Source organism: Sminthopsis crassicaudata, chromosome 4, assembly GCF_048593235.1.
Source record: "Sminthopsis crassicaudata isolate SCR6 chromosome 4, ASM4859323v1, whole genome shotgun sequence".
NCBI classification, from domain to species: domain Eukaryota; kingdom Metazoa; phylum Chordata; class Mammalia; order Dasyuromorphia; family Dasyuridae; genus Sminthopsis; species Sminthopsis crassicaudata.
The window spans coordinates 320,473,129-320,488,375 of record NC_133620.1 but is presented as its reverse complement, the minus strand read 5'-3'; positions in this window follow the sequence as shown (position 1 = coordinate 320,488,375).

Sequence of the window (15,247 nt, the reverse complement as noted above, 5' to 3'; positions counted from 1 at the left end):
GGTAGATGTTCTTTGAGGATCTGCACCTCCACTTTCAAGATGTTGGATGGTGGTGGGCTAATAGTTCTTAGGAATCCAAAGACAAAGTTCCACCAGCCCTACTGTGTTGTCTCCTGGCCTATGGTTCTGATGGAGCAACAGAGATACATGGCAGTCAAAAGAGTTTTGTATTAAGTGTTGTGTGCCACAGTTTAGAAAGAATTTTGAAAAAGTAAGAAACACTTAAGGGACTTAAGTCCAGCCCGTTTGAAGGATGGAAAGTGAAACTCCCTAACAATTGGAGATTTTAAAGAATGGAATAGACTAGTGAGGGAAGAGTTGATAAGTTCCCTTTCATTGGAGATCACCAAACAGGCTAGTTCAGTTCTATAGTGAGGATTATTTTTCTGCTATGGACTTTACAAGACAACCACTGAACTCTTTTCTTTATGACAGCCTGAAAGGAAGACAAAGCAAATATTAAGCCATTTTGCAATTGGGAATTAAGAGACTTGGACAGTATCTTGGCCTGAAATCTCATAGATCAGTTAGTGATGGATGAATAGAGTTGGACCTGGACCCCAAATTCTTTGAGAATGTTGTTTATTTACTTTATTGTTTACTTCTATAAGGCAAAGTATTTCCTTCTTCAAGCAATTGGTCAGAGAATTTATCAGGAAAATGGGAGTTATAAAAATGGATGTATTGGCTGAAGTATAAAGGTTGAGTTGCTTTAGATATTCAGTCTCGAGAGTTTACCTTAGAAAACAAGTAAACTAAGAAAAATTCCTACATATATTGCATGTTGTAAGGCAGAATATTGCTCTCATTCTATTAACCAGAGATAGAATATTTAAGCACTTAAAAGCATTATGTCACAATGAATCTCTTTTTGGGAACACTATTCTTGGTCCAGTGGTCCATAGAGTTTTTGAAGGAAAGGATTATTGTAAATTTATTCTCTATGTAATCAGGGGCAGGCAAAAAATGAGATTTTATTCCCTCAAGTAGTATAGAGAAAAGGAAACAAATAATGAAGAAATGTGGATAAGTATAAATCACTTCCTTACATATCCATTGCCCATTTCTTGATGCATTTCAAAATTAACAACCATTTGTCATCAGTCACTTGCTATGTCAGTATACAAAGCAAATGTTCAATGATGTTGATTATCATTTATTACTATCGAGAATCACATAAAATCTCCCACCTTAGTTTTAATCTTGTATTTATTAACTTAAATACAAAAAGATTGTACATCACTCATTTCCCAGTGTATTCCTTACCTTTTCTACCCAGTAAACAAAAATTGTAACAAAGATAGTAAAAAACAAGAAAAATCAAGTGGGATAGCAAACTATTCAGTAAAATAAACAAAATCTACATAAGCAACATTTTGATAACCTCTGCAAAGAATGAAGAGAGGTAGGTGCGCTTCTGGTCATCAGAATTACATGTTTTAACTTTACTCTTTCCATATCAATTGAGAAAATATTTGTAAAAGCACTTAGCATCCATGCCTGGCACATAGGAAGCACTATATAAACATTTTTCTCCTTTCCCTTTCCCCTTCCCGTTTACATTTGTAGTCATCATGTCTGTTGTATTCTTGGTTCTGCTTACTTTACATCAAATCATAAATTTTCTTGTGCTGCTCTGAATTCTTCACATTTGCAGATTCCATTACTACAATGAGATTTCATTACATTCAAACCACAATTTGTATCCATCTTGTTTCAATGACTATCATATACTTGTAGAAACTTTGACTTGCTTGGGACATTTACTTAACAAAGGGGAAACTAAGATTAATGGCATTTGAATAATTCCAAATTTTTTTTTAGAATGGTTGGACCAATTCACAGCTTTACCAAGAGTGTATTAGCATTCCTACCATTCTCCAACCCTTCGAATATCAGCTACTTCCATCTTTTTTTTTTTTTTTTTCCTTTGGCCACTTTGCTAGTATAAGATTAAAAACACCTTATTTTAGTTAGATTTTCCTTAATTTTTAGTGATTTGGAGTACTGTTTTAAATATTTGTTAATAGTTTACAATTATTTTGAGAACTTTTTGTTTATATTTGATAAATTATCCATTAGGAAATGATTCTTGGTCATCTTATTTGTGTTAATTTGCTGCATTTCAGACGCTTATCAGATGTTGTATGCAATTTTTTACATCTAACCAGCCCTTTTTCCTTATGCTAGTTACATTGATTTCATTTGTAGAAGCCTTTTTAATTTCATGTAATTAACATTCTCTTGTGTTTGCTTTTTATTATAACATTTGTTTGGTAAATAATTTTTTCTTTATTCATGCCAGCAAAAGGTACCTGATCTGCTTTTCTTCTAATTTTTTATAGCAACCTTTTATGTTCACATCATTTATCTTAAGATTATGGTGATACATAGTACAAGATGTTGGTCTAAGCTTCATTTCAAACAATTTTCTAGCTTTCCTAGTATTTGTTGTTAAATAGATTATAGCCCCCAAATAGTTTGTTTGAGGGCTTATTGAACATTGAGATCACTGAGTTTGATTGTCTCTGTTCTTCCTATGATCTATTATACTGGTTTGCTATTGGTTTTTTATTTTTTTTAACTAGTACCAAATAGTTATAATTATTGCAATATGAGTTGTATAAGTATTATTGATCCCATTTTAATTTTAAAGGTGCATTCCCTGCTTTAGTTAGAAGGGTGGTTCATTATGGTTGTGGAATTTTGCTATCTTACTTGGCCAGTTTTTTGGTTTTTATGTTACAAGAGAAGGCTCACAGGTTAGGAGGTCAGAAACAGAGACTATAGAGTTGGATTGGATCTTAGATAGCATCTGGTTCATCCCCAAGGTTATACAGCTTATAACTGGCAGAGCCAAGATTCAAATCTAGATTCTGTGACTTCAGTTTCACTGCTGTAATGTAAGTGGGGAGGAGAGGAACTGCATAAACAAAACTGTTGTAAAATTTTTTATTATGAACTTGATAAATATCAACAAACATGAACATTTCCTTACATAAAAAAAATCAAGAAAAAAAAAGATTGTATATGACACTGAATATCTGTGATGTATGGCTTTTTTTTTTTTTTAATATAAATTAAATTTAAGATGGTAGTTCAAACACTGCCCTGCTTTTATGTATCCCTTTTTCTCTAGACTATCTTGACTAGTTGTAGACTTATCTACACCATCTCTGTCAAGAGGTTTCATTATCAGTCTTCTATAACTATAATTGGTCTTTGCCTTGATCAGAGTTAAGTCTTTCAAAGTTTTCCATTTCAATGGTGTAGCCAATATATAAATTGTTCTGAATCTATCCCTAAAAATCGGTTCTTGCTTTGCAATTGATGGGCACCCACTTCCTTTTTAATTCTTTGCTATAAATATTTTTTATATGTGTGTCCTCATGCATTTGCATTCCTCTTCCCCCCCACCCCTTCCTTGGAATATAAATAGTGGTATCAGTTGGTCAAAGGGTATCATAAAGTTTAGTCATCTTTGGGCTTTGGTTACAAATTGTTTCCCAGGATAATTAAACCACTTCATAACCCCACCAAAAGTGCATTGGTGTGCCTGTCCTTCTATATAATCTCTTCAAAAATTGTCATTTTTTTGTTTCATCATCTTTGCCTATTTAAAAGATATGAGTAGAACTTAAGAGCTAGTTTAATTTGCGTTTCTCTTATTAATGACTTGGAACATTTATTTATATGGTTGTTGGTAGCTTGCATTTCTTGCCTTGAAAACTATCTGTTTATATTCTTTGATCAAATCTTTGCCTGTCCTTATTAACCTGTCTTCCCAAATGGAGTTTTCTCACTTGGAAGTATACTATACTAATGAAATTATAGGTCCAGTCCCTGCCCCTCTTCCCTGTCTTAATATTTTCCCTATGTTTCTTGGATATCAAACCTTTTTCAGATAAGGTTGATATAAAAGATTCCTCCCTCCCACCCCCCGCAAGCTAACATTTTCTCTTTTAAATTCTAACTCCATAACTTTTATGCAAAAACTTTTAAATTTTATATAATCAAAATTGCCTATTTTGTCTCCTGTGATCTTTTTTATTCCTAGTTTAGTCAAAAACTCTTATCCATGTAAGAGATATAAGAAAGATAACCACTTCTATTTCATCTAATTTTTTTGTGATAAGACTTTATATTTAGGTTATGTATCCATTTAGAGCTTATTGTAGCAAATTGTATAAAATGCTAGTACAAACTTAATTTTTGAGAGAATATCAGAAAAGAGCTTTCCCAGTAGTTTTGTTGTTGTTGTTATTTTGTTTGTTTAATCAAATTGTGAATCTGTTGTTGAATTGTTTGCTTTAAAAAATTTTAAAGGGGATGGTATTAAGAAAAGGCATAGATATTATAGGAAGCAATAATAAAATTGAAAATAATGAACTAATTTATCCTATCCTGTGGAGGATAGGAATATTAGGACTAATCTTGCCCAATATATACCTGAAAAGGAATACTTATTACAATTACAGCATCCCCCAACCAAAAAAAAGTCCATGTATGTGCTTGAATATCCCCAGTTAGAAGAAACTCAAATTTTTCTTTATTCAGCTAAAATTTCCAGTTCATTCCAATCCCTTTCAGCCATAATTCCCTTTTGAGTCTTCTCCCTGTTAAACATGACAAGACCTGTAACTGATCCTTCTATGGCATAGTTTATAGTTGCCTCAAGATCCTGATTCACCTCTTGGACAATTCCCAGATGGTCAATGTCCTTAAAATAGGGCTCTCAAAATACAATTCTCTCAATGTGTTCTGACAAGGTCTGGGGACAGCAGGATTATCACCTTCCTAATTCTTGGCACTAGTGTTGAAGATGGAATTTAGGTGGGGTGGTAGTTGTGTGTCATGTTACGCTCCTGGCTCACATACAGCTTGTAGTCTACTAAAATTCCTGGGATTTTAGCATAAGAAATGTCCAACAATTTGGAAGAAACTTTAAAAAAAATTTTTTTTTTAATTAATTAAAAAAGATTATTTAGTCCAGTGGTTTTAAAAATTTCCCCCTCATGGCTTTATGTTATTTCCTGTGAAGAATCACTGAACACTGAAATTAATACCATAGGAGACTCTGGGTACTTGGACATACACAATTTCCCTTTAATAATGGCAGCTGTTTGTGTTAATTCTTTGTGAGCTCAAGGTCTGATACATGTTCAGTGAATATTTGGAATAGACAAGTTTTGTTATTTTGTGAATAATATAGTCATCACATAATGTGCTGAAAAATAAAATGCATATTGAACAATAGCAACAAAAATTTCTAACCAACCAGATGTCTTCCATTTATTATTTGTATTATTGATATTGGGAACCCAAATGTAGCATTTTTATTGTTACTAAATTTTATAAGTCCTGGATCATTGCATTACTTAGAAAGGTTGTCATTCATAGTTGATCATCACATATTGCTGCTGTTACTTTTCCTGGTTCTGCTCATGTAACTTTACATTAGTTCATACAAATCTTTCTTGATTTTTCTGAAATTGGTCTGTTCATTATTATTGCACAATAATATTTCATTATATTCATATATATATATATATGACATATAGATAGATAGCCCAACTGATGGGGCATCCCTCAATTTCCAATTTTTTGCCAGTACAAAAAGCTACTGTAAATATTTTTGTACTTGTAGGGCTGTTAATCTTTTTTATGATCTCTAGAAGTGGTATTGTTGGATCGAAAGATATGCATGCTTGAAACAAACATTTACTAACTTCCCATTGTGCCAGGCGAAAAAGGCAAAAGATAGTTTCTGCTCTCAAGGAGTTCACTATGTCTAATAGAAACTATAACAAAAAGAAGGCACTAGCATTGAGGGGGATTAGGAAAAGCTTGTAGAATGAGGGGACTTATTCTAGGATTGGAAGTTAAGACTTAGATGACAAGAGAGAGAAAGAGTTGCAAGTTATAGGGGTCATCCAGTGAAAATGCTTAGAGTCAGGAGTGCCTTGTCTGAGAAATAGTAAAGAGGCTGGTCAACCATTAAGTATTTATTAAATAGATAACTGCTAGATAATAGAAGACAAAAACGGAAAATTCCCTATCTCCATAGGCTTATGTTATGTCAGGGGAAACAACATAAACATAAAAGAAGATCAGAGCCATAAAAATTAAATGTTAGGTATTTTGGTTGAGGGGGAAGGGAAAGAGATGTGAGGATGTGATGAGAAAAATTTTATAGAAGATACTGTTTGAGCTGAGCTTTGAAAAAAACCTAGTTTAGCCTGTGAAGGAAATCCAAAATGCAGGCGGGATTGGAAATTCTATGTAGTGGTTCATAGTCATCTCCCAGAGTTCTTTCGCTGAGTGTAGCTGGTTCAGTTCATTACTGCTCTATTGGAACTGATTTGGTTCATCTCCTTGTTGGAGAGGGCCACGTTCATCAGAATTGATCATCATTTAGTATTGCTGTTGAAGTATATAATGATCTCCTGGTCCTGCTCATTTCATTGGTTTCTGGCCACTACAAAGAGGGCTGCCACAAACATTCTTGCACATACAGGTTCCTTTTCCTTCTTTAAGATCTCTTTGGGATACAAACCCAGTAGCAACGCTGCTGGATCAAAGAGGTATGCACAGTTTGATAACTTTTTGAGCATAGTTCCAAATTGCTCTCCAGAATGGCTAGATGTATTCGCAGTTCCACCAACAATGTGTCCCTGTTTTCCCACATCCCCTCCAACATTCTGCATGACCTTTCCCTGTCATTCTAGCCAATCTGACAGGTGTGTAGTGGTATCTCAGAGTTATCTTAATTTGCATTTCTCTGATTAATAATGATTTAGAGCATCTTTTCATATGACTAGAAATAGTTTCAATTTCTTTATCTGAGAATTGTCTGTTCATATCCTTTGACCATTTATCAATTGGAGATTAGCTTGATTTCTTATATATTAGAGTCAATTCTCTATATATTTTGGAAATGAGGCCTTTATCTGAACCTTTGACTGTAAAAATGTTTTCCCAGTTTATTGCTTCCCTTCTAATCTTATCTGCATTGATTTTGTTTGTACAAAAACTTTTCAATTTGATATAATCAAAGCTTTCTATTTTGTGATCAATAATGATCTCTAGTTCTTCTTTGGTCATGAATTCATTCCTCTTCCACAGGTCTGAGAGGTAAACTATCCTATGTTCCTCTAATTTATTTATAGTCTCATTCTTTATGTCTAGATCATGAACCCATTTTGACCTGACCTTGGTGTGTGGTGTTAAGTGTGGGTCAGTGCCTAGTTTCTGCCATATTAGTTTCCAATTTTCCCAGCAATTTTTGTCAAACATTGAGTTCTTATCCCAAAGGCTGGGGTCCTTGGGTTTGCCAAACACTAGGTTGTTAGAGTTATTAATTATTTTGTCCTTTGGACCTAACCTATTCCACTGATCAACTAATCTATTTCTTAGCCAATACCAAATGGTTTTGGTAACCACTGCTTTATAATATAATTTTAGATCTAGTACAGCTAGGCCACCTAAATTTGGTTTTTTTTTTCATTAATTCCCTTGAAATTCTTGACCTTTTGTTTTTCCATATGAACTTTGTTGTTATTTTTCCTAGGTCATTAAAATAGCTTTTTGGGAGTCTGATTGGTTATAGCGCTAAATAAATAAATTAGTTTAGGTAGTATTGTCATCTTTATTATATTTGCTCACTCTATCCTATCCATTGATATTTTTCCAATTGGTTAGATCAGACTTAATTTGTGTGGAAAGTGTTTTGTAGTTTTGCTCATATAGTTTCTGATTTTCCCTTGGCAGATAGATTCCTAAATATTTTATACTATCAGTAGTTACTTTAAATGGAATTTCTCTCTGTAACTCTAACTGTTGGATTTTGTTAGTGACATATAAGAATGTTGATGATTTATGTGGATTTATTTTGTATCCTGCAACTTTACTAAAGGTGTGGATTATTTCTAATAGCTTTTTAGTTGAATCTTTAGGGTTCTCTAAGTATACCATCATATCATCAGCAAAGAGTGATAATTTGGTTTCCTCATTACCTACTCTAATTCCTTTAATCTCTTTCTCCACTCTTATTGCCAAAGCTAGTGTTTCTAATACAATATTGAATAGTAATGGTGATAGTGGACAACCTTGTTTCACCCCTGATCTTAATGGGAATGGTTGCAATCTTTCTCCATTACATATGATGCTTATTGATGGTTTTAAATAGATGCTACTGATTATCTTAAGGAAAAGTCCATTTATTCCTATATTCTTAAGTGTTTTTAATAGGAATGGATGTTGGATTTTTCAAATGCTTTTTCGGCATCTATTGAGATGATCATATGATTTTTGTTAATTTGATTATTAATATGGCCAATCATACCGATAGTTTTCCTAATATTGAACCAGCCCTGCATTCCTGGTATAAATCCTACTTGATATTGATGTATTATCCTGGGGATGATTTTCTGGAGTCTTTTTGTTAATATATACACTATTTCAAAGTCCGATTCTTTTTGTTCAGCAAAACACTGTTTGGTCATGTATACATATATTGCTTTTAATTTATACTCTAACATGTTTAACATGTATTGGTCAACCTGCCATCTGGGGGGGAGGGGAAAGGAGAGGAAAAATTGGAACAAATGGTTCGGCAATTGTCTTTGTTGTAAAATTACCCATGCAAATATCTGGTAAATAAAAACTATTAGGAAAAAAAAAAAAGAAAGAAAGAAAGAAAAAGAAAAAAAAACTAGTTTAGTGAGAGTTGAGCAGAATGCATTCCAGGGACAGTGGGTAGCCAACGCAAAAAGGTAATTTTGACTAGAATATAATTAGTCTGGAAATATAGGCTAAAACTGGATTCCAAAAGGATTAAACTATTTCCTAAATTTGTATAAGCTGCAAATCTGATATGCTTTTATCTGATATGATTGGCTTGTCTTCAAGCCATTGATAAAAACAATCCCAGTGAATGTGGTAAAAGGCAATGAGCAAAGAGCAAATTCTTAAAAGAATTGCAAACTATTGAGAACCATATGGAAGGTTCTTCCAAATTACCAAAAGAAATCAAAACAATTGAGTTTTTTCCTCATAAGCCAGCAAGCTGACTAAGTGACAAAATGTGGAAGTAGTTTACATTTTAGGGTTGGGAAAGGATAGACAATGCGAATAGAATGTTGGGAAGCAGAGCCAAGATGACCTAGTAAAGCTCGTCCAACTTTTCCCCAAAAACCCTTTAACTTAAATAATATGCAAGTTAAACATTTCCATATTTGTCATGCTGCAAGAGATGAGTTAGATCAAAAGGGTAAAAATAAAAACAAGAAAAAAACAGGCAGACAAAAGAGGTGAAAATAATATGCTTTGATCCACATTCAGTCTCCATAGTTCTCGTTCTCTCTCTGGAAATGTATGGCTTTTTCTATCCCAAGTCTATTGGAATTGCCTTGAATCACTTTTTTTCTTTCTTTTTTTTTTTTTCACTTAGCATCAGTTCATATAAGTCTTGAGGAGAAATCAGACTGTTCGTCATTTCTTCTAGAACAATGATATTCCATTACCTTCATATACCACAATTTATTTAGCCATTTCTCAACTGATGGACATCCACTCAATTTCCAGTTCTTGATGCTACAAAAAGTTTCTATCAACATTTTTGTATACATGCATCATCTTTTATGATCTCTTTGGGATACAGACCCATTAAAGTTACTGCCCAATTTTATAGCCCTTTCGTCAGAGTCCCAAATTGCTCTACAGAATGGTTAGATCATTTCACAATACGACCAACAATGCATTATTGTCCCAGTTTTCCCATATCCCCTCCAACATTTGTCATTATCTTTTTTTTAAATTAAAGCCTTTTATTTACAAAACATAAGCTTGAGTAATTTTTCAACCTTGACCCTTGCAAAACCTTGTGTTGCAAATTTTCATCTCCTCCTCTAGATGGCAGACAATCCAATATATGTTAAATATATGTTAAAAATATATGTTAAATCCAATATATGTATACATATTTATACAGTTATCTTGCACAAAAATCAGATCAAGAAGGGGAAAAAAAACACAAAGAAAATAAAATGCAAGCAAACAAGAATAGAGAATGAAAATGCTATGTTGTGGTTCCCACAGTCCTCTCTCTCTGGATATATAGCTCTCTTCATCACAAGATCATTGGAATGGATCTGAATCATCTCATTATTGAAAAGTCACATCCATTAGAACTGATCATCATATAAACTTGTTTGTTGCCATGCACAATAATCTGGTTCTGCTCATTTTACTCAGTATTGGTCCATGTAAGTCTCTCCAGGCCTCCCCGAAATAATCCTGCTGGTTATTTCCTATAGAATAATAATATTCCAGAACATTGATATACCATAATTTATTCAGTCATTCTTCAATGATGGGCATTCATTCAGTTTTCAGTTTCTCGCCACTACAAAAAGGACTACCACAAACATTCTTGCATATGTGGGTCCTTTCTTGCACATGGGGGTCCTTTTCCCTTTTTTATGATCTCTTTTGATTACAGACCTAGTAGAGACAATGCTGAATCAAAGGGTATGCACAATTTGATAACTTTTTGAGCATAGTTCCAAATTCCTCTCCAGAATGGCTGGATCTGTTCATAATGCCACCAGCAATGTATTATTGTCTCAGTTTTCCCACATCCCCTCCAAGAACCTCCTCTTTCATCAGTCCAAAAAAAAAAATAATAATAAAAATCTAAATAAATCTGAAAGCAGAAAATTCTCAAGTTTTCTGGCCAAAACAGAAATGATTGACTCATAGTGAATGTAAATAGCAATCATTTCTGTTTTATGGTCGTTTACAGATTATAGCTCAGTCCAGGAAAGTAAGAAACACCCTTAGAGCATAACACCTTGGGAGAACTGAAAATTTACAGATCCTAAAACCATCTCTCATACAGAACCTCTGAAGCTAGGGTCCTACTTTAACAGAGTTAAAATGTCAAGTAATAGACTGGGGAAATGAGCAAACAACAGAAAAGGATTCTTACTGTAGTTACTATAGTGACAACAAATTAAACACTCACAAAAAGATCACAGAAATAGGAGTTGGTCTCAGGCCATGGAAGAACTCAAAAAGGATTTTGGAAATCAAGTTAGAGAGGTAGAGAAAAATTGGGAAAAGAAATGAGAGTGATGTAAGAAAATAATGAAATAATGAAAAAATTATGGAAAGCAATTTGGAATATGCCAAGAAAGTGGCTACATTGCCCCCTTTGACCCAGGATCCCACTGCTTATTATATGCTCTAAGGAAGGAAAGGACAGAAAAAGGATATTCAAAACAGTGTGTTTTCTGATAACCTAGATACAAGCGGTCCATTGATTAGGGAATGGATAAACAAATTGTGAATCATGAGTGTAATATAATTTAATTCATCATAAGAAACTATGATTATAATAGAAGTAGACCTCTAGAGAACTAGAAAAAAAAAAAAAAAAGTAGGAAGAGCTCTAATAACCTGACACTGGATGACAAGGGATCTGGACAAGTGCCAATTTTCTCCCTTCAACCTCATCATCCTATTACAAAAATCCAGATTGTTTAGCTGTTGCCCAATAGAAAGTCACCTAGTTTTTAAATTTTTTTAAAGTGGTATCAATTAATTTTGATTGCTGCTTCATAATATTACATTTTACTTCTATTACATTATACTTCTAGACTTTAGTAAATTTATAAGTCAAAACCAGTAAGAATAAAGACAATGTTGAAGGGGTAAGGCCTTTTTTGAGCCAAGGGGAGCTTTCCAGATAAATAGAATAATTGAGGCTTTGAGTAGATCATTTGCATAAGAAAAGGACAATAAACTAGACTTTGGGCTTAGACTACATTAGTAACTTTCTCCCAACCCAATCAATACCTAGTCCAACAAGAAAACATTAAAAAACATTAAAGAGCATTAAAAAAACTTTTTTGGGGGGGTTGTTTTTGTTTTTGTTTTATCTAGCTCTTTTTTTACCCCATTTGGTTTTTTTTTTTTTTTGGCCCTGTGCAAATAAATGTATATATGATATTAAGTAGTTAAAGGGAACTAAGGTATTGATCACTGGCCCCTAAAAAAAGGAAGGAAAATAACGGATTGAACCATAAGAATTCTCTCACAATACCAGAGAAGCTTAACATAGGCATCAGATAAAATATAATAGAATTCATCTTCAGAACAGAAACACAGAACAGAATTATTTAAAAACATGATGCCCTAAACAAATTAAGAATGAGCAGATATTGGAACTACCGCCTTGTACAAAGGATTCAGGTGTCTGAAGCTGGCAGTAAGGTCCCAAAAATAATATATTTTAATCTAAAAAATAACATTTTAATCTACAAATTCAGAGCAATAGAAAGACAAGTTGCATTGGACTTCCACTCCTACATATCCATGGCTGTGGACTCTGGCAGTCTGATAATAAGAGTCATCATAAAATGTTTACAATTCTCCTACTTCATTCAGAGGAAATGGCTTCGAAAAAAGAGGAAGGGGGACATTAAAACTGGGCTGGGCCCTAACAGAAAGCCACAGACTGAACTGTCTTAGTTATACTGGGGAAAGGACTCTTTCTTAGCTTTGTTGGATTCCTGGCAAATAGAATAAAAACTTCTTGGAATGGTCAGTCATGTATCAGAACTCCACATAAAGGGCTAGGCCTGGAATCAGGAAGACCTGAGTTCAAATCTAGCCTCAGGTACTTATGAGCTGTATAAGGCCTGGGCAAGTCACTGTTAACCTCAGTTTCCTCAATTTTAAAATAGGAATAGTGTTAACTACTTACTTTCCAGAGTTTTTGTGAGAATCAAGTGAGATAATATTTGTAAAGCACTTTGCATAGTGCCTGGCTTATAGTTGAGACTATATAACCACATTCCCTTCCCTTCCTTATATTCAAAAGGAGTCTTACTCAGCTTCATGATCTAACTTAGGAGAAACAATTGCATTCAATAAAGGAATAACATCAAGAGGATCTTGCCACTGCCTTCATAAGACTGTCCTCTCAGCCTTCCTAGCAACATATATTTATGAAGCTCAGTATAACATTAGATTGTAAGCTCCTTGAGGACAGATTCAGTCTTTTTTGCCTTACTTTGGTCCTTAATAAATGCTGATTGATTGAATATTGAAGAGGCAACACTTTCTGTAGGTAGCTCTTGGCATATTCTTGTGCATGAAAGTTACTGAATCAGAAGAAGAAGAAGAAAAAAAACTTTTATTTTAAATATTCAGATCAAGAGAATGCAAATTAAGACAACTCTGAGATACCACTCCACACCTGTCAGATTGCCTAAGATGACAGGAACAAATAATGATGAATGTTGGAGGGGATGTGGGAAAACTGGGACACTAATACATTGTTGGTGGAGTTGTGAAAGAACTCTCCATTTTGGAGAGCAATCTGGAATTATGCCCAAAAAGTTATCAAACTGTGCATACCCTTTGATCCAGCATTGCTACTACTGGGCTTATATCCCAAAGAAATACTAAAGAGGAGAAAGGGACCTGTGTGTGCCAAAATGTTTGTGGCAGCTCTTTTTGTAGTGGCTAGAAACTGGAAAATGAATGGATGTCCATCAATTGGAGAATGGTTGGGTAAATTATGGTATATGAATGTTATGGAATATTATTGTTCTGTAAGAAATGACCAGCAGGATGAATACAGAGAGACTTGGAGAGACTTACATCAATTGATGCTGAGTGAAATTAATAGAACCAGAAGATCGCTGTACACTTCAACAACAATACTATATGAGGATGTATTCTGATGGAAGTGGAAATCTTCAACATAAAGAAGATCCAACTCACTTCAAGCTGATCAATGATGGACAGAAACAACTACACCCAAAGAAGGAACACTGGGAAGTGAATATAAATTGTTAGCACTGCTGTCTATCTATCCAGGTTACTTATATCTTCGGAATCCAATACTTAATGTGCAACAAGAAAATTGGATTTACACACATATATTATATCTAGGTTACTGTAACACATGTAAAATGTATGAGATTGCCTGTCATCTAGGGGAGGGAGTGGAGGGAGGGAGGGGAAAATCTGGAAAAATGAATACAAGGGATAATGTTATAAAAAATTACTCATGCATATATACTATAAAAAATGTATAATTATAAAATTAATAAAAAAATTTTAATCTTATTTAGAATTTTCTTTTCCACAGTATATATGCATGAGTAATTTTTTTTTATAATATTATCCCTTGTCTTCATTTTTCCAAATTATCCCTCCCCTCCCTCCACTCCCTCCCCTAGATGACAGGCAATCCCATACATTTTACATATGTTACAATATAACCCAGATACAATATATGTGTGTAAATACCATTTTCTTGTTGCACAAAATTAATAAAATTTTTTAAAAAGAAAAAAAAAGAAATATTCAGATCAAATAAAAAAATCATAGTTCTAATATATTCTGATGGAAGTGGATATCTTCAATATAAAGAAGATCCAACTCTCTTCCAGCTGATCAATGATGGACAGAAACAACTACACCCAGAGAAGGAACACTGGGAAGTGAATGTAAATTGTTAGCACTACTGTCTATCTACCCAGGTTACTTATACCTTCGGAATCTAATTTTTAACGTGCAACAAGAAAATTGGATTTACACACATATATTGTATCTAGGATATACTGTAACACATGTAAAATGTATGGGATTGCCTGTCATCTAGGGAGGGAGTAGAGGGAGAGAGGGAAAAATTGGAAAAATGAATACAAGAGATAATGTTATAAAAAAAATTACTCATGCATATGTACTGTCAAAAAAATTTATAATTATAAAATTAATTTTAAAAAATCATAGTTCTAAATAATATCTGCTTTACACAGGAAATTCCACTGTTTATAGATAACCTTTAATATCACCAAGTTCATAGAGTGGTATAATATATTATTTCTTAAAATTTATTTTTAATATACATTGTTTTATGAATCATGTTGGGAGAGAAAAATCAGAGCAGAAAGGAAAAACCATGGGAGAGAGGGAAAAAATGTACACATAGCATATGTTGCTTTATATTCTTTTTCCTTAGTTCTTTCTCTCTCTCTCTCTCTCTCTCTCTCTTTTTTTTTTTTTTTTTTTTTGCTGAGGCATTTGGAATTAAGTGACCTGCCCAGGGTCACACAGCTTAGGAAGTGTTAAGTGTCTGAGACCAGATTTGAACTCAGGTCCTCCTGACTTCAGGGCTGGTGCTCTATCCACTTCACCACCTAGCTGCCCCCTTAGTTTTTTTTTCTCA